The 20,340-nt window shown below is 37.8% G+C and overlaps 1 long non-coding RNA gene across 1 annotated transcript; it reads left to right on the top strand.

Moving 5' to 3' along the window:
* Positions 1–6,009: 6,009 nt before the first annotated feature.
* On the top strand, positions 6,010–8,062 carry LOC124984381 (uncharacterized). Its single transcript, XR_007108656.1, has 3 exons — positions 6,010–6,097; positions 6,735–6,936; positions 7,532–8,062. It is a non-coding gene; the product is annotated as an uncharacterized LOC124984381 (long non-coding RNA).
* The last annotated feature ends 12,278 nt before the right edge of the window (positions 8,063–20,340 follow it).

Here is a 20,340-nt window from a genome sequence, read left to right as displayed (position 1 = left end):
GCCGCTGCTCCGGCGGGCGCTTGGCGCTAGGACAGCACCCCGCTCTGGCGAGGGAGGAGCTCGCGCCGCGGCTGGAAAATCCCGGAGGGCGAGGGGGCGTTTACGCAGGGAACCCCATCTGGGGAAGACAGGTGTGCTGCAGTGAACTTTTATGGGGCGGGGGTGCAGCTTCTTTGGGACTCAGGGGCCTCTCTCGGCAGGCGAAAGCATTCACTTCTTGCCAAGTTTCCTCTCTTGCATCTTTTATGAGTCTTGCGCAGCCCCCACACCCAAACAACGACTGTGCATCATCGCAAGCCCCGTTCTGACTGACTGCGTGGGGATATCACCTCATCCTATGATGAGCTCCACCTCAGACCTTCCTCATTCAGCGCCCCCCCTCACTATCCTCTGATTCCTCTGCCCAAACGTCAGATGAATGAATAGGATTGCAGTTTCTATGGCTGCCAGTGATAAAAGTCCCTATAAGTAACTGGCACAGAGAATCTCATATCATAAAGGAACCTCTGGAAAAGACGTCCTTAACTGCTGTGCCTCATTTTGGTGACCAATCAGCTCTTCACTCCGCAACTCTATGTCTCTGTATTCCTGTTTTGTTTTGTTTTGTTTTGTTTTTAATCTTAACGATAGTCTTGGCTCATTTGATGTCTGAGGTCTCTTTCTCTCTGACACTCCGCAATCCTGTTGGCTCTGTGGCCTAAGGGACCTGAGCCCCTGGGAAATATTAGTGTAGCTCTCTTTTCCTTGATCCCTAGACCACCTTCCTCTGCTGTCTTCACCCTGAGACCTGTCTACCTGTGGCCAGGAAAGCAAATCAATATAGAACCACGCTACCCAAGTCTCGGTGACTATTTACACTTGCACGCAGACTGCCATTCACTACTATCCGCTCCTGGAATCGTGTTATTTGGGCCCATCAATTGTTTTCCTGGTAGAGACGGGCAAGGACATCTGGCTTAACTTTGAGGCACCCTGTTAAATAAAGGTGGTGTCTCTCCATTCCTTCTCCAGGGCAATTGTGCGTGCATGTGTGTGTGTGTGTGTGTTTGTGTGTGTATGCATCTTTTCTATGTGTCACTTTCTGTGTGCCTGATCTAAAATGCAGGAGGATGGAGTGAGTTGGATCATCAGGAGGGCTTGATTCAGAGAGCTCCTTCTCTCCCAACACCCTTGCATTTGAATCCTAAGCCTCACCTGTGCTGCTCCCAGGAGGTTTGGTACATCAAATACCTCCTGGTCTATTATGTACTTAATAAAATCTACCTTGAAGTTTTATTTAGCCTCTTCTTAAGCAGTACCCATGAAATAATTAGTTTTTAAGGGACCAGCTGTATTTCAACCCACTATAAAATCATACGTCCTCTCTGCAACCCCAAATCATGTACAGTATCACTGGTTGTTCTGAAACCTCACCTGAGAAACGCTGGGAAATATGAAATGGATGGTTAGACCCGTTGACCTTGAAGACAGTGGTCCTCAAACTTCTTTGTGCTTAAGATTCCTAGCCTCAAGCCAGGCATGGTGGCACACGCCTGTAATCACAGTGGCTTAAGAAACTGAGGCAGGAGGGTTGTGAGTTCAAAGCCAGCCTCAACAACTTTGTGGGGCCCTAAGCAACCCAGTGAGACTCTGTATCCAAATATAACACAAAAAAGGGATACGGGATGTGGCTCAGTGGTTAAGTGTCCCTGAGTTCAATCCCTCCCCAGTACAAAAAAAAAAAAAAAAAAAAAAAAAAAAAAAAAAAAAAAAAAATTCCTAACCTCAGTCCCATGGTCTGGATCATTCACACTCCACATGATTCCAGTGCAATTTGTCTATAGAGAAACCCTGCAGATGTCTTGCAAGTTTCAGAGAGGGAAAGAGAACTCTTCATTGTCTGGCAGGCTTTTCATCCAAATTGATATAAAATAGTTTTTTTTTCCTTGTCTTACCTTTAAGTGAGTTTTCTTTTCCTTGACTTTTGTGTCTGTTCTGCAAGAATTTTCTTGACATTTGCCTGAACTCTGTTAGTGTATTAGTTTCTTAGGGTTTCTGTAATGAATGACCATTTAAACCATCACTGGGTGACTTAGAACAGCAGAAATCAAATGTTACTTGGTTCCTTCTGGAGGCTCTGAGAGATTCCATTATATACATTTCCCTGGATTCTAGCAGTCATTGGTGCCCCTTGGCTGTAGGTAGATGCATTGCCTAGGCCCTGACGTCTTCAAGTCATCTCCTTGTGGGATGTGTTTCTTTTTCCTTTTTCTTTGAAGGACACTTTAATTAGATTCAAGGTGCACCCTAATCCAACATGATCTCATTTTGAGATTCTTGATGGTATCTGCAAAGACCTTTCTCCCAAACAGGTTCACACTAATAGGTTCTAGGGACACATACATTTTTGTGCAGAAATCATTCAACCTGCTATAGTTAGTGTTAGCATCTGGAGGACCCTTCTGCTTTTGAGTCAGGGTGTTCTACCTCTCCAGCATGACCTCTGGTAAACTTTAGTGTTGTCAAAGTCAACAGGGCCACTTTGCAACTCTATAAAATTTAAAAAATTGGTCACTTAAAGGTGGCATAGGAAAAATATGTAAATGTGTTTTGAGATCTTGGTAAATTCAGAGATTGAGTTAAGTACCTCGTCTTTCTTTGGGTTAAGGTGCACTAATAATGCCATCTTCTATTTGAGACTATATAAAATTCCTTTATTGCCTCCATGGACGGTGAAGAATTGAGGTCAGTTAGGTTGATATTGGAAACAAAGTTCCTTTTACCTTTAAAAATTTCATAGCCAAACACCTAAAAGTTTTTAAATGTCAAATTTTCTTCCACAGGATGTCTTCAAAGGCAGTTCAGACAACATTCAAAGGCCAGGGAGTTTGAAGATAGAGTTTCTAGTGAGCAGGATTATTATTCCCCACCTGCCTTCAGTCTTACTCAGGGAAAAATATGTTGAAAAAAGTGTAGAACTTGGAATCATTAAATTCTGATGTTCAATATCTGTGTGACTTAAGCCCATCACATAACCTCTCTGAGCCTCATCCTCCTTATTTATAAAGTGTAAATAATTTTGTCCACCATGTGAAGTGGTTGCCAGAAATGTTAAACACACACGCACGTGGGCGCGCGCACACACACACAGCACACACACACACACACACACACACCATCCATTTGCTAGTAAATGTTTGCATGTTAGTATATACTTTAAAATTTTAGCACTACCTTGCTGCTTTCAAAGCAGCATTCAGAATTCCTTTTTGCATTTATTAATTTTCTTCTAGGTTATCAGGAAACTTCTGCTGCTAATACTCCTTGGACTAACTCTTATTTTCCTTATTCCTTCATCCTTGCCCTCCTTTCGATGTTCCCTTTTCAATATCTACCTTCCTGCTTATTCTCAACCTTCAATTCCCTCAAGCAATTCCCCTCCTTCTATCAACCACAATTTCAGAGATCTGTGCTATGTAGAGGAATACCGAGAAAATTATTCTGGAAGAGTATAAGTCAAAAATATTTTGCTTCTTTAGCCTTTTCTTGATGTGTTAGTAAGAAATTTTTGTTTGTTTAAATTATTATCCTCCCAAAAGCTTGGGGAAATTTATGTTATCCAATGCTACAGAAAAATTCCTGAGCCATAAGTCAATAGGTATCTGCTATATGCTGGGCAGTGTCCTAGGCACTGAGGATATAAAAATAAATAAGACAAAGTACCTGCCCCAAAATGTGTATAGTTCAATAAGGAAAACAGATGTAAACATAAATTCATATTTGAAATAACTATGTCTTTAAATTGATAGTGTACATGAAAGAGATTTCCACACTTTTTTGATTATGATGTAGTTTTTCACTGGCCAGTCAAGATCAGCATCCTGTTCATGATCCTCTCTAAGTGAGCAGCCACATCCTAGTCTCCTAAACAGGGACTGTTGGCTCAGATGGATTTGTAAAGGAAGGGCAGCTGAACCTGAGTTAGTAAAACCATTATTTGCATTTTCTTCTTGGCTTTCTATCAACAAGCCCTCTTACCCTACTGTTGGAGACTTAGTGGCAGGCAGAGCCCATTTCCTGTTGATGGAACACCAAAGATCATATACTCTTTCCTTCTCACCCCAACTTTTGGGGGCTTGTGATATAGACTTGGCAATCAGGTCTGGCCCTGGAGTTGGGAGGTGGTTGGTGACACAGGGAAGCTCAGATGGGGAGAGGTCTCTGTGGTGGTAGTTGCAGCAATGTCCAATTTCGAGGGCCATCATGGTCAGGGGACAAGCAGTGACATTGGTTTCCAGCATCCAGGTGTAGGTTGCAAGTCATAACTTCTACTGTCTGACAATGGCAAAGAATCCTCCTTCAGCCAATTCAATGGTGTTGATTGCCTACTCTGCCTACATTTGTATATAATCATTTTCTGAGCATCTCTCTAATCATTTCAATAAATTTCTTTTTTGTTTAATTCTGCCAAATTGATTTCTATCGCTGACAATGAAGAATACTTTGGCTGAGGCCTGGAAAAGTTTCTTCCTCAACAAGAAGATGGCTAATTCTCCTTTTGGGGCATTTGCACTAGAAATACTAGAGTGGGGTAATTAGAATCCAGAACAAATGCTGAAAACACAAACCTAAAGACAGAGACCATGGGGTCTGTGTGAAGGCTGAAATTGTGAGTTAGCAGAAGTCAGAGTACATGCAAAGGAGAGAGAGGGCAGGGTGATCAGCCAACAGCATCAGGCAAATAGAAACCAAGAGGAACATCATGGCAAGAGAGGCAGTGAATCCGTGCTCTTCAGGGACACCAAGCCAACACATTCACTAGCTCTAACTTGAAGATTGAACTATTTTCCAATTTCCAGACTGCATTTCCATTTCTATGAAGTCGAATGACCTTGGCTATTCATAGGTTCCTTGGAAATTCCAGTGGCTATCATTTGGATATGTCTTCTTCATACTGCTCCCTGTTATTTGGGGTAACCAGGTAAAACTTTATTTTATATGACCCAAAGATTCATTCTATATGATCCCAAAGATTACAGTGATCATATGACTGGGAACTAGTAAATGAACATCAAGTAGTGTAACTCAGGAAATCACCGGCTTGCCTCTCCCAAGATATTATTTCTCTTCAAAGTCCCAGCAGGAGAGCCTGCTCATCTAAGCTGAAAAGTTAATGTTTATAAGAGAGCCTTATTTAAAGTGCACTCCATTTCCTGAAGGGGATGAAGAGTCAAAGATATTTCTCTCTGTACCAACCATTAGCATCTGAGCAGATCATGTGAGTTAATTCTTAAACTTTAACTCTCAGATGTCTGATACTTAGCAGATGAACTAGTTACAGGGCAGGAAAATTGAGCACAGGGCAGGGGAGGGTGGAGAGTTGATAATAGAAAATGCCAAGGAGAGGTCTTTGGGACATTCTAAGGGAATGTCTTATGTAATATCCCATAAGGGAAGGTCCTGGCAGGCAGCCCAGTGTGAAGAGTGCCAGAGTCACATGGCCAAGATGGTGGCTGTAATATGATGGACACCAAGTCAAACATTCTCACTTTTCAACCGACCTTGTACCAGCTTCAGAGTATGAACTTGCATATAATTTCCTTTATCCTTCAGCTCTTATAGGAGATGGAGCTAGGATAAAATGGTAAGAGTCAGGTGGATGTCACATCTGTCGACTTTGAGATTCTGCTCAGAATTATAGCAGCAGTAGTTGTGGCTTGGGGTCACTTACTTGAATCTCTGATCTTCATTGTTATCTTCTGCAACGTGTTCTCTCATGACTTGTGAAAAAGGAAATATCTATATGTGTCACCAGTGAGCAAATGATAGCTGATCTAGGAAAAATATTGGTGATTTTGTTAATAAAACTTCAAGCAGGAAAGGACTGATGTTTTTGAAAGGAGGGAAGATGCACTGAAGCTCTTTAATGAAAGCAGGAGTCTGAAGTTATCCCTAAAGAGCTTTATTTACTTTCTCAAAGTCTAAAATGTACCAGAGGTTTTTTTTCCCCCCTTCTTCTTCTGAGTATAGTGGGAAGAACTGTTCCTAGAATAGCAATGAGTCACATCAGAGTGCAGGTAGGAGAAAATTACAAAGGTACGGACACATCTTCTTGAAGGTAAGAGTCTCAGCAATGCTTGTGTGGCCAGATGATTTACTGTGGATTATAAATCAATGATGAGCAATGTGAAGAGCAGATGGGGACTTTAATGCATCCTCCACATCTCTGTCTTGTGACTGGCTGAAGTCCATGTGCAATTTTGAAAAGGATGTTTGAAAAGGATATTCATCATTTTAAATTGCTCTGTGGGAGCTTTGCAGTTCATAATGTGCCACTTAGGTGCTTCTCAAAGATAGGTTTTCCTTGATGTGGTTTACAATCTCATAACAGCAAAAGGGTAACTTGGGGTGTTGGGGTAGAAAAACCAACTTTGAAGGAATTAGCAAGAAATATGGGGTCAAGTGGAGAAAATCTAAAGGGGTTGAGATCTTGAAGCTGAATTCTCCAAAATGTTTGCACTCGGAATTCCCATTGTCTGGCAATAACTTTGCTACAGATTCCTCAGTTTAACCCTCACCTAATTCTGGGAAATGTATTTAGAGCCTTCAGTGTGACAAAAATGCATTCTCTTGTGGAAAATGTTAAAAATTCAAAAGTTTAATGATAGAAGAGTTGATCTATATGAGAACAGAAGATGTCAGAGAGACGGTTCTGAGCTGAGCACATCTGCCCTATTCTTTGCCTTATTTTGCAGCTTTTCATGAAGGGATGCTCATTAGGAGAATGTCTGTGAATGGCATTGACTTTCAAGTGTGGAGTTAGTGTACAGGTAGCTTCCTGGACACGCAGATGAACATGAATGAATTATCAGTAGCCTGGGAAAATATGCATCTGAACCAATGTGCTCACCCTCAAGAAGAGAAGAAAACAGAACTGGACTCTAATTCTATCAGTAGGTAAATATTAGCAGAGTGTTACATGTGCAGAATAAGAGAACATGCTGCTTTCATAAACATTACAGGGGAGGGCAAGGAGGGAGCTGTATATCCATAGAATTTTCTATTGCATACTGAACTATATTTTTCACATGTTAAAAATGTTCTTCGAAAAATACTCAAGGAGGTATTTCTATGCAAAGTGCATGTAATTTAAATGTTTTAGGAAGTGATGTAATAAAAGTAGACCCAGTGATAATGACATTTTCACTTCTTGCTTTGATAGGCAAGGCAAGTAGGTAGAGAAAATTATCCCCAAATGTGCTTTGCAGTCTTAATTTCATAAATACAGCGATTTAAGAAACAAATATTTATGGGGCACCTTTCACATGTCCGGAATTGTTCTTGGTTTAGGGGACACAGTCAAGAACAAGACAGCTTGCTCAGGGCAGCTGTGGTCATGAGCATTTCAGACCTTCCTGAAAATGATAATGGATGTGGTACTATGCTGGTCTTGCCTTTTCTCTCATTTTCTCGCTTTCTTAAAAAAAGTTAAAAATCTCATTTTTCATCTTGCTCTTCTTGTTCTCTTTCCTTTGTTTTCCTACCTCTCCAGGTACTTTCATGTCCGTGCTTCTTCAACTTCATCAGACCCACCTAACCAACAGTCCTCTAGCTTTTCTCATTGATAATCTCCTTGTGAACCCACTTCTCTCCTTACCAAGAAAGATTCCAGGGTTCATCACCTTAGCGGTCCTCAAACTAGTTACCTATAGGTATGGGAAGACTTGCCGAGGAAAGACTTGTGCAAAGATAGTTGTAAAGAAAATCCTCAACCTTCATGTCAAGTGTTTTTCTTAAGTTGATCCGCCTAAGAACTCAGTTATTTACAGTACCCTTCTCCTGCTTTCCCAGAGAAAGGTACAGACCTCGCCATCCCAGATCTTGCCATTATGTATCCAACTGGGCTGTGAAACCTTCAGGGTGCCAAGTAAAATATTGTCAAAATATTATTTAGGGAGCATTTTTCTTGATGATTCATTAAAGCTCAGGATTTTCCTCACTTCCCTGTCCTCTATGTATTTTGGTTAAAGAGAAACATGGTCTCATAAACAGTGTATTTTTCCCATGTTGGGATGTTCTGAATTCAGATATTAAGTAGTATGGTAGAAGGAAACATGGCAGTTTTTGTTTAAGGTCTTTGACTCTTATCTCCAGTCTTTTATCAATGAAAGTATTGCTCTGAGGGAAAGGCATGAGAGCAAAGCAAAGACAGTATTTTCAAGAAATGCTGAAAATTAAATATATATTTTTATATATTTGAAAATTTTACCTTAGCTATTCAGAGTACTTACTTAGTCATAGGACTTTACATAAAGTAAAAACTAAAATTTTAGAAAATTATAGGAAGTGATGTAATAAAAGTAGACCCAGTGATAATGACATTTTCACTTCTTGCTTTGATATGCAAGGCAAGTAGGTAGAGAAAATTATCCCCAAATGTAGATAATGTAGAAAAGTTGCAAAGTTAGTACAGCATTTCCCATATATTGTACATCCAGTTCCCCTGTTAGCAACAACTTTTATTGTTATGGTATATTTGTCACAATTAATGAACAAATTAATGTTCTAATATTCATGTACTATTCTTAACCAAAAGTCATATTTGATTCAAATTTTCTCTATTTTTACCCAACAGGTTTTTGTTTTTGTTTTTGTTCCACAACCCCACCCAGAAGACCATCTCACAGTTAGTCACCTTATCTCCTTAGTCTGTTCTTGGCTCTGATAGCTTCTCAGACTTTCTTGGTTTTGATGACCTTGTCAAGTTAAAGGAGTACTGGCTAGGTATTTTTTAGAATGTATCTTGTTGAGATTTGTTTGATGTTTCTCTCATGATTAGACTGTGGTTATGGGTTTTGGGAGAGAGAAAGACCTCAGGGGAAAATTCACTGCTGGAGGTTAACTCTAACCATCTGGCTGAGTGGGTAAAATAAGCATATCGCTCTGTCAATATAGTATGCTTGATGAATGTTTTCATCAAATTGCATTTTTAAAATTAAAAGTCTTATTTTGAGATAAGATTCACAAGCAGTTGTAAGAAACAGTACAGGGAGAACTCACATAGCCTTCTTTTGTTTTCCCCATCTCATCATATGGATTGGATTCAATGAAGAGTCTGTAAGTAAAAGAAGAGCAAGTATAAATTTAGATTCAGATAAGTCTTGGTAAGGTTTTCAGTGTATGTCTCAGGAATTGAGAAAATAAATGATTCTAATAACTTAATAACAATTTTTTTGAAAATTAGATTTCTCATTTCTTACCATTAATAAACCGAGTTGTCAGCTGATAGAGTCTTAACATCCTTATATCACTTTTTCTTGTTTTTTTCTTTTAATCTAATAAGGAATTCAGAGTCAGAAAACATTACTATAAAACATTCTTCTATTCCTATCCACTTAGATATGAGAAAATGATTTCTCAGCACATATGTATAAATACAATGTAAGAATATAGTATTCTGGCATTTGCAAATAACTGGATGGAATTGGAGAATATCATGCTAAGTGAAATAAGTCAATCCCCAAAACCAAAGGCCAAATGTTTTCCCTGATAAGTAGATGATGATATATAATGGGGGTGAGGGAGTGGGGAGTGAGAGAAGAATGGAGGAACTTTAGATTATGTAGAAGGAAATGAGGGGGGAGTATGAAAAATGGCAGAATGAGACAGACATCATTATCCTATGTACAAGTATGATTGCACGAATGGTATGACTCTACATCTTGTACAACCATAGAAACGAAATGATGTACCCCATTTGTGTACAATGAATCAAAATGCAGTCTGTAAAAAATTTAAAAAAAGAATATTGTCATAGTCTATATTTTCTGTAACTTAATCCAGAAAAAAGTAGTATTTACCCACTGGTGAAATAATTAATTGGAAAAGAGTATCCTCACTAATCTTAGCTATCCTAATTCTTATTAAAAGAACTTGTAATAAAATGTTAGTTTTAACATTTGGCAGTAATTTATAAAAATTTTATTATTTTAATGTTTTGATAAAAGTTTTAAATGTGTAAAACATCCTAGGCACTTGATAATAATTGTAATAGTAACTTAGTCTAGAAGAAAATTTCTAGGATTTAGAACCTTATGCTCATGGAAAATATAAAAATTACATTAAACTTTAGTTTATATACATATTTTTGTTGCAGAGAAATGTGTGAGAGTGATAAATAAAAATCTTATGAGTACAAAAATATATTATAAAATTCAGTTGAGGGGGTGGGTGTGAAGGGAGTGGACTGAAAGTACAGGCTCAAATAGAAAGAAAAAGATGTAAAATTTCAATTTAAGAAGCTCTTTGAAATGTATTTTTAAATGGATGATGGTGGGTACCAAAATTATATGGTATTTAAATTCATTGGTTGCATTTCTTAAAAGTGACACATAAAAGTACACTATATGTCAAAAAGTCTATCACATTTAAATTTACAATGAAAAGTGTAGATGTTACCTCAAAAATGTGTGGAGGGCACATGGTTTTTCAAAACTCTTTTTAGCGGGTATGCAAGCCAAAGAGTGTGAAGACCATGCACGTGGTAGTCACTTCTTTCCAAACACCTTGAAGTCTTTTGTTCCTCTCTCTTGTCATTGTACTCATCAGTCAACTCATCAACCCAACCCTGGTGAAATCAAAACACTTCCTGACCCCACGCCTGCGCCCAGCAGTTCGAGGTTGCTGGACTGACACGAGACCGATGGGTTTCATGTTCAAACCATGTTCAAAACACGCAGTAGGCACGCCATGCTGCCTCGCCATCCCCCAGTCTTCCCTGGCATATTCAAGCTCTCACCTCCAAACAACTACCTCACACCTTCTTTTCTCTCCTCAAAACTCCCATACTTCTTCCATGTCTAAACTCGCAACTTAAAACTATACCTCAGACTTTCTTGAGAAAGCTGTTGAAATAAAATAAGAACTTTCCCAGCATGCCTGCCGCAGCCCTTGCCGGTCCCCACACTCTGCCTTCCCTCTCTTCGCCATGGTGGACGTCATTCCTGCGGGTGCCCAACGCTTCCTCTCTCATGCTCCGGGTTCCATTCTCTCTCAGCTTCGTGACATTGTATTTACACCCTTTCACCTATATCATCTCTGATATCCCTCTATATGCCAGCACTTACTCAGCTGCTCCCAGAAAAGCAAATCTTGGTGTCTGTGGCATTATGATATCTTGGTTTTCCTCCTACTTCACTGGCTGCTCCTTCTCAATCCCCTTTCTTTTACTCATCTTGACCTCTAAGTCTGAAGTTCTCTCTGGCTTAGGCTTAGTTTCTCTTTGCTACCAATAGACACCTTCATTGGATGATTTTGTCCTGGGGTTGAAATGCCATTTTTTTATGCTAATGACTCTCTTTTATTAACCAAACTTGACTTCTCCCCAGAAGGGCCTCCTTGGCATCCTCATTTATAAATATAATCTTTGATCAATTTACTAATCATGGAATTTTGGATTTCTGTTCCCTATTACCCTAAACCCATACCTCCATTCTGTCCTGTATTTACAACCCCAGTTAAAGGCCTGAATATTCACCCAGTTTTTAGCCAAAACTAAGCAGTTACCCTTGATTATACTTTAAAAAGTTTCTCATATTTAATACATTAAAATGATCTTTTGTATTTTCAAAATTACCCATAACGTGTACACTTTAATTCATGATCAAACCATCACCATCTCTCACCACTTCATGAGATCCTGCAATTAGTCCTTTTTCTTGCACTTTGGATAGTCATCCTTTTCTACTCAGAAATTTATTAAAAGAAACTTTTAATAAATTAGACTATCTCATTCAACTGCTTAATGACTTTTAACTATACATACAGATTCCTCTATCTTGTCCCTTTCTCATAGTCCTACTGTTAAGTCAAACTAAACTTGACCTTAGGAGACATTCATATTTGATTCACTAACAAACTGGAACCTAACTTATTAGGTAAATTGACTGAAAGTCTAATTTAGATGTATACTTTTGTAATATTGTGTCAGTCAATGACAGCAGCTAACCTTCCCTGAATAGCTGGCAGCCCACCCATCAGATCATGTTCAAATTAAGCAAACACTGAGCTGTAACCAGTCTATCACTCTCTGTACTTCTCTTCCATATCTTGTCCATAAATGTTGCCTGACTACATTCCAGGCTGGAGTTCTTGGAGCCTGGTTTGGTTTTGAGGGTTGCCTGATTCATCAATTCTTTTTTGCTCTATTAAACCCTGCTGGATTTAATTTGTCTAAACTTTCTCTTTTAACATTACTCATTTTGTGCTACTTTCCACTTGTGCCTGTACTCTTCATCTTGGACTTTCTTCTTTCCCTTTAGAGCACACGAAACTCATTTCCACCTTGGGCTTTTCTCTAGATGTTTCCTCAGCCTCATTTGTTAGTTCTTTATCTCCACAGCAAGGCTAGCTTCTTTTTTGAGTCTCCACCAAAATGTCATTCTCAGAAAGCCCATCTTTGACCTCTAAAGTAAATTAGCCACTCAGCTACTCCCTATTATATATTTTCTTTTTATTATATTTTTTTATTATATATTTTCTTCTTTTTTAAAAGAGTTTTTATTTTGAAATGATTTGTCGAAAGTCACAAAGATCAGACAGAAGGATTTTTTTTGTGGTGTTTGGTTGGAGTAGGATGGTAATCACTGAAAACTTTTCTTTCTTACTTGGTCTCCCCTTTTCCTGGTTCCGTGGCTAAAGAAAATAGACTTTCCTTGTCTCTGTGTTCATTTGTTTCTGTTCCCCTTAGCATTTCCAGAGGTGTTCTCTACTACCTGGTTCCGGGCTTTTAGATTTACAAAGCAAAAGAAAATCCAGGGAACAGAGGACTGTGCCATTTCTGGAGTCGTGAGCTCAGGAGCTGTCTACTTTCTTCTCTCTTGACATATTTATCATTTTATGTATGATGCCTAGGGAGTTCTAACTGTGCTGTGCTTAGCAGGAGAAATAGGCAAAAGCACATCTCCTCCACCCTCCTGGAAGCAGGAATCAGGAGATTCTTCCATATCATTCCTTTTAATTCTTATCATACACTTCCAACTATTAAAATATTCAATAAAACTGCTAATATTTTAGAAGAAAAATTGAAATTTTTCCAGATAAATGGGTTCTAGAAAGTCATTTTATTATTGACTATTTCCAAATTAGTTGCACTGTGTTAAGAGGGAAATGTTCTTTCTAATCCTGTTTCTTTGAATGTGTTGAGTTGTTTTGTGGTCTAATAATTGGCTAATTTTGAAAATGTTTCATCTTGGATACTTAAGAAGAATGTGACTTTTATTGATAGGATATCTATGAGATCAGACTTTTAAAATGTATTTTCATATTAAATCTGCATTCTTATGAATTTTCTCTCAACTACTTTTTTGAGAAAAAAGTCTTAAAACTCTCCACCATTTTCTTTTTGTGGCAAATCTGGTAATTTTAGCTTTATATATTTGAGACCATGTTGTTAGGTACATGTAAATTTAGAATTGACTATCCTTGTGAATGTTAACTTTTTCTCATTATATAATGACTCTTTTTTAATCTCTAATAACAATTCTGTCTTGAATCTATTTTTTCTGATATTAATATAGCTGCACCAGAACTATTTTAATGCAGTTCTTTTTTCTTTTAATTTGAAGATTTTGACATAATTTTATTATAGATATTTCTCTTGTAACAACTCTTGTCTAGTTGACAATCTTTGCCTTTCAACTAGAGAGCTGAGTGCACTTACATTTAACATAATTTTTGAAATATTTGGAATTATTTTTACCATTCTTACCAGATGTGTTTAATGTCATTTATTTTTCTCTTTTAAGTCTTTTGGGTAGTTTTTAAATGACTTTTTTTCTCAATTTGTATTTTCTCAGTGATTACTCTTAAAAATTTAAACTGCATACTGATTGAAGGACTAAAATTATTCCATATCTTTACTCTTCTCCTGAATAACTTAGATAATTTGAGCTTTGATTTTTTTTTTTACTCTATCTTCCATTGGCATGTTCTCCTGTTTAGTTCTATTTTTAATACTCGGTTTAGAAATCACTTCATAACTCTATGCAGTCAGTATTTGTTTAGTTTTACTCACATGCTTAGCAATTTTTTCTCTCAGAATTCCTTCTTCCATTTCAGTTTTTCCTTTTCAAGTCATTTTTCTTATGTATGAATGTTATGGTTTGAATTACACTTGCCAAAAAGATATACTGAAGTCCTGATCCCCAGTATTTTAGAATGTGATCTTATTGGGAAATAGAGCCCTTGTCGATGCAGTAACTTAAAATGAGGTCACACTGGAGTGAGGGTTCTTTAATCCAAGATGACTGATGTCTTTATTAGAAGAGACACAGAGAGTGGCCTAGAGGGAGATTACCATGTGACAGCAAAGGGAGAGCTTGGGTGATGTACATTGGCTCCCCCAAATCCACAGGTTCTCCCTACATGGATTCGACCAACTGGGGATCAAAAATACTAAAAAAATTGCATCTGTATTAAATGTGTTCAGACTTCTTCTTGACATTATTCCTTTATGCAGAATAACTATGCAGTATAACTATTTTCATAGCATTTACATTATATTAGGCATTATAAGTAATCTAGAGATAATTTAAAATATACAGGAGGATATGTTAGGTTATATGAAAATGCCATGCCATTTTGTATAAAGTATTTGAGTATCTTTGGATTTTGGTATCCATGAGGGGGTCCTGAAAAAAATCCCGTGTGTATACTGAGGGACGACTGTGTCTATACTGGCAAGGAATTCCAAGGATTGCTGACCACACCAGTTTGGAAAGTGTGGAACAGATGGTCCTTCAGAGAGGAAGGAAGGACACCCTGACTTAGGATTTTTACCCTCCAGAAGTATGAGAATAAAATTCTATTGTAAGCCACTTAGTTTATGGCTAGGAAACTAATACAATGAAGTATAACTTTTATGAGTTTCATTTGTGAGGATCAATTAGTGATAAGCTTTTAACTTTCACTTTTATGAATATGTTTTAATTTCCCCCCCTCTTTGTATGTATAGAAAGGGATATAATCCTAGGCTGACATTTTTGTCAGTACTTTGTGGATTTTATTCTGCTGTTTGATGCCTTCCATTAAAGATATTGAAAATGCTGCTGTAAGTTTAATTGCCATTTAGACCTTTGGTCTTTTTTCTTTGGATATAGTCATGTCTTCTATTTCTCTTAGGACTTTGCAATTTCATTATGAAGTGTTTAGGTATGATTTTCTTTTAAATTCTGTTTGGGATTTATGTTTTTTCAAGTTTGAAAAATAATGTCTTTCATCTATCGAAATATCACGTTTTCCCTTTTCTTTTCTCTAGTTTTTCTTTTCTCCCTATTGTTCATATTTCTTCATAATTCTTTAATATTTTTCATATTTTTTGCCTTTATGAGTCTTTTTTATCCACAGTTTCTTTGAATTTCTCATCTATTCATATTTTCTCTTAAGCTTCATCCAGTATTACATTTAATTTATCCACTGAGTTTTTATTTTTACATATTCTTATTTTATTTATAGAGATTCTATTTTTTTTTACTTGTTTAGATCTGCTCAGTATGCTTAATGATCTCAGTTCCTTGGATAATAATTCAAATATCTGAATTACATGGGAATCTTACTCTACTATTTCTCATTTATGCTGACTTACTTCTGGTGGTTTAGTCCCACTTCTGGAAATCTAGAGGTCTTGATTGAGGGTTCATCCCTCCAGAGGTAATTTAATTTTATTTCTTCCAGGTCAGCATCACTCTAAACTAAATTCTTAGATTACCATTTCCTGGGCCCTAATGGATTGTACTGATACCTACTTCCAACCTGCAAGGAAAATTTTGTGATTAGAAGTTTTCATGGGAGACTAAAATTTTCCTTGAAATAACCTTTATACTTCAGAGGCATAGATATACTTTTTGCATAGTCCTCAATTTGTCAAACAGAACATACAAAAAAATGATGTATACACAGGGGCTGATATTTACTTAATAAAATTAAATTTATACTGCTTCATCAAGGATGTTTTAAAGTGAAACTCTTTTATGGTATCTCCCCACCCATCACCAGTGAGTGACAATGAAGTACAATGTGTCTTGTACTACTAACTCACTACTATGAGTTTGGGACCACCACCTTGCCTAGGGCCAAGCCACCAACTGTTTTATCCACCATTGCCCTTGTTCCCTGAATACAAATATCAACCCAATGAAAAGGGCAAACAAAGTTTTAGAGTCATTATGTAGGTAGTTTTGAGTTTTAGAATATCCTGAAGGTGTCTCAGAGGTCCTGGTCCACATGTGGAATTCTTCTGTCCTAAGGTACTGGCTAGTAGCCCGTTTCTCCTGAGAAAATCAATTAATCTCTCCTAAGCTGAAATCCTGATCTTTGTCTCATTTTGTCACCCTGCCCACAACCTCCCTGCTCCCAAACATCAATGCCTCTATCCACCCAACTGAGGAAGTAACTGTATTCTTTTTCTTGGGAAATAGCTCTCTTCTGTCTGCCATTTTTTTCTCTTCTTCTTTCCCCCTTTCCTCCTTTCTCCTCCTCTTCCTCCTTATTCTTCTTTACTTTATGATATTGTGGTAAAAACTCTTATCATGAGCTGTACCCTCCTAACATAGTTTTAAGTGTACATTGCGGTACTAATACAGGTACAATGCTATACAACAAATCTTTAATTTCAATCAACTTGTATGACTGATAATTTATACCTGTTGATTAGCATTTTCTTCTTTTCCCTTCTTTCAGCCCCTGGCAGACACTATATTATTTGTTTCCTTTATGAACTGACTGTTTTAAATCTGCATGAATGGAATTTGTCCTTTTGTGCCTGCTGATTGAACTTAGGATAATGTCCTCCAGGATATCAAACATTATCAAATACGGTAGGATTTCCATCTCTCTGAAGGAGAGATTGTCCTCTGACTTATTAAATTCTGTGGAGAATTTTCTAAAAATATTTACTTTAAATATTAAAAGATATTTCATGTGGATGATAGAAATTCCTTCAATTTTTTAAAACCGCATACTCTCTCTTAATTGCATTAGAGCTCTGCCGTCCCCTTGCTATTAAAATTGTTGAATTTTCTACAGTACGGGATATGTTAGTGAGTCATGAAATTAAAAGTGAGGGAAATGTATTTGCTAATTGGGCTTTGAACATTTATGAACTCTTAGCCCTTCTCTTCCAGGGTAATTGGCGAACACCAGTGGATCAGAACTGGGTCTGTGTTAAAGCTGTGATACATTAACTCCGCAGAACAGAGTCTGCCTTGGGCATGGTGTTCAGAGGCCCCTGCAATTCTTTAATTTTTTTCTTCTTCATCTTCCACTGGTTTGACTCTTATGTACCACGCTATTCATCATGGTGTGGGCTGGCTGCTGAGATTTCTCAGGGCTGAATGCAGCTTTCGGTGACAGATTTTGGGGCAGATCATGCCTTTTTGCCATGACATTTACTTGATGCTTCTAAGCCTTGTGGAAGGAGCCTGCTTAGTAATGAGATTGGCGTCAGGCTCTGCCTTGTCATGTTTATTGCAATGATCCCCCTGTTGTTATGAGGGTCTATGGCGCTGCATCTAAATTAGAGCTCTCATTTGCCTCTGAAGACTAGTGTTCACTTCATTAAACCCCAATCTCCAAGTGATGACATATGTAGATCATTTGCCCACTCTAACACAAATTACATCAAGGGCTTTGGTGAATGAAGCAAATGACACTCAGAAAATTTCAGTCAGAAAGAGTCTGTAAAACAAATTTCCTCTCCAAAGAAGTCCTTACTATTGGACAGGGGCATGTTTCTTAAGTCCCAAAATTTACATGATTTGGAGATCCCTGAATGGGGGAGGGTCATTTACATGCAATCTTATGTCAAATGAGTCAATAAATCACAACAAATTATGTAAGCCTTGAAGATTCAGAGATCTCTTTAGGCAACTTACCAGAGATGGGTACGTAGAAATGCTTTCTGTTAGGAACCTGGCTGGCTCGCCTCCTTATGCTCCTCAGTCCAGCTACTTGGGGCACTCACGCATCGTCAGTGGCTGGCGAGGAGGGGGACCCTGATGCTCCAGCTTCATTAGTTTTACAGTGAACCCCGCTGTCCTTTTGGAGAACTTGCAGTACTAGACAAGGCTATGTTGCAACTTCTGCTGAAGAGGATGTCTCTTTTTCAATTCATACTGAACCATGTCTGAAGTTTGTTGAAACCATAAAAACATGTTGGTTTTTCCCTTTCATGAATCTTCATCCTACTTTAAATGATATACAACTTTATCCTAAAATTACATTAAAACCTTACTAGTTGCGGAAACATTCCATCTTTATCTGTATGGAAGTTATAGTCATTACTATAAGGAGATGCTGCAAAGCTCACAACCTCAATTCAAAGCCCCAGGTGGGCTGTTTTCTTAAAGAAGTGTGCCTCTCAAGAGGGCAATTTGGGAAGAAGTATTTTATTGAATAACAGGTAATTAATTATCTTAACATCATATTTATTATATTAACAGATTTACATGCTAATGAAAGGGCAGATCCTAATGCTGTTTTTTTACCCTTTTTTGTGTGTGTGTGTGTGGGACACCCTGGGGATTTAACCCAAGGGCATTTAACCATGAGCCAGATCTCCAGCCCTCTTTATTTTTTATTTTGATACAGGGTCTTTCGATGTTGCTTAGGTCTTCCCTAAGTTGCTGAGACAGGCCTCAAACTTGCCTCAGCCTCATATGTCACTGGGATTACAGACATGTACCACCACACCTGACTCATGCACAGCTCTTATGACACCAGGGTGGTACCTGTGGCTTTTGGCATATGATTCTCATCACTAGGATACAACTAGGGCATTTTGATTTTACAACCATTGAATCAACCATTCAGTCCTTTATTTTATTTAGGTGCAGTGGAAGATCATTCAGAACATCCCATCAATGAAGTGATTGAACAGTTTGACTCTAATGGTCAAAATCAACATCAGAAATCACCAAAACTTCCACATTCATTCCTTAATGAAGCATATTTGAGATTTTCCATATTTTCTAATTCAGTATATATGATCACAGAATTACATGGCTCCAACTTGAAGAAAGTTTGTAGCTTATCCTTATATTCTTGTGTTTTCAGATAGTATTATACTTGAAACTTCCTAGATAGATAATGTCTGTTTTTGAAGAAGTTTAAAGATGATTTTATATCCCACCTAAAGTAACTAATTGAAAAATGTGTTTCACATTTAACAATTTCCCATGCCATGACTTAAACTTCCCAAATGTTTATTGAGTATCTATAATATGATCAGTTCCATGCTAGGCCATGGCAGAAGTTGGAGGTTTCAATTGGTGGTCTCAGAGAGATTTCTATGGAGGAGAAAGATATGTTGAGGTGAAATAACGAGGCATTATAACAATGTATATGTCAATTCCTGTGGTTCCAACCAGAAGTGCTAACAGGACCCCTGAGAAAATAGACTTCCATGTGGAGTTGACTCCTCTGGGAAAGGGTAGAAAGAGATGGTATTTCTCAAATGACCTTGAAAGGGTTATATTTGAGGAAGTGGATAGTAAAGGAAAATTTTGCATGGAAAGTACAGCAAGGGCACCAGTGTGGAGAAAACTTTTATTGCTTATATCATTAAGAGCAATTTAAAAAAAATATTGCTCCTCTTTTCCTGGGGAATTATGAAGCATCTCTTCAGTCTTCTCTTTTCCAAGTTAAACAATTCCAACACCCAGACCTTTCATTCTGTACCCTCTTTTCTAGCCTTCAGCATCTTCTCAGACTCTGCAAGCTCTGGCTCACTGATGCATCAGGTGGCCTGTTCAGAAGACCTCTGTATCTAAAATCATATTGATCAAGGTCTGAGCTGGGTATTCTTGTTGGTCACCATTCAATTCTAATCTCATCTGTGCTTTTCTCTAGATTGCAGGAGGCTTGGTGTTCTAACTTCTCATTCTTTCAACTGTGTGATCTTAGCCAGGCTGTTTTCCCTTTGAGGGCTAACATTCCCACCTGTAATTTAAGGCAGTGAACTATGATCTTGTTTTACTTCCTTCTGTGTCAAAATTCTGAATCTTAAAATTGTGAAGCTAGTATTCTATGTAAGTTTCCAGCTATGGGTCATCAAGTTAAAGGGTTAATTTCCACCCCTTCTCAGTCTTCAACAGATGACACAGGAATGAGAATGTCATTAGACATTTCAATATCATAATTACCTTTAAAATCCCTGAGTCCAGGAAGAAGTTAAATACCTACATAGAAACTGGTTTGCTTTTTCCAAGATTTTATCAAGAAAAACGTCATTTGTATCAAATAATCTAAAGTCCCAACTGACACTAAGTATGAAGAAAACTTATTTTTCTTTGAGGGATAAAGATA

Source organism: Sciurus carolinensis, chromosome 5, assembly GCF_902686445.1.
Source record: "Sciurus carolinensis chromosome 5, mSciCar1.2, whole genome shotgun sequence".
Taxonomy (NCBI): Eukaryota; Metazoa; Chordata; class Mammalia; order Rodentia; family Sciuridae; genus Sciurus; species Sciurus carolinensis.
The sequence above is the reverse complement of the archived record's forward strand: the minus strand, read 5'-3'. Positions and strand labels throughout refer to the sequence as shown.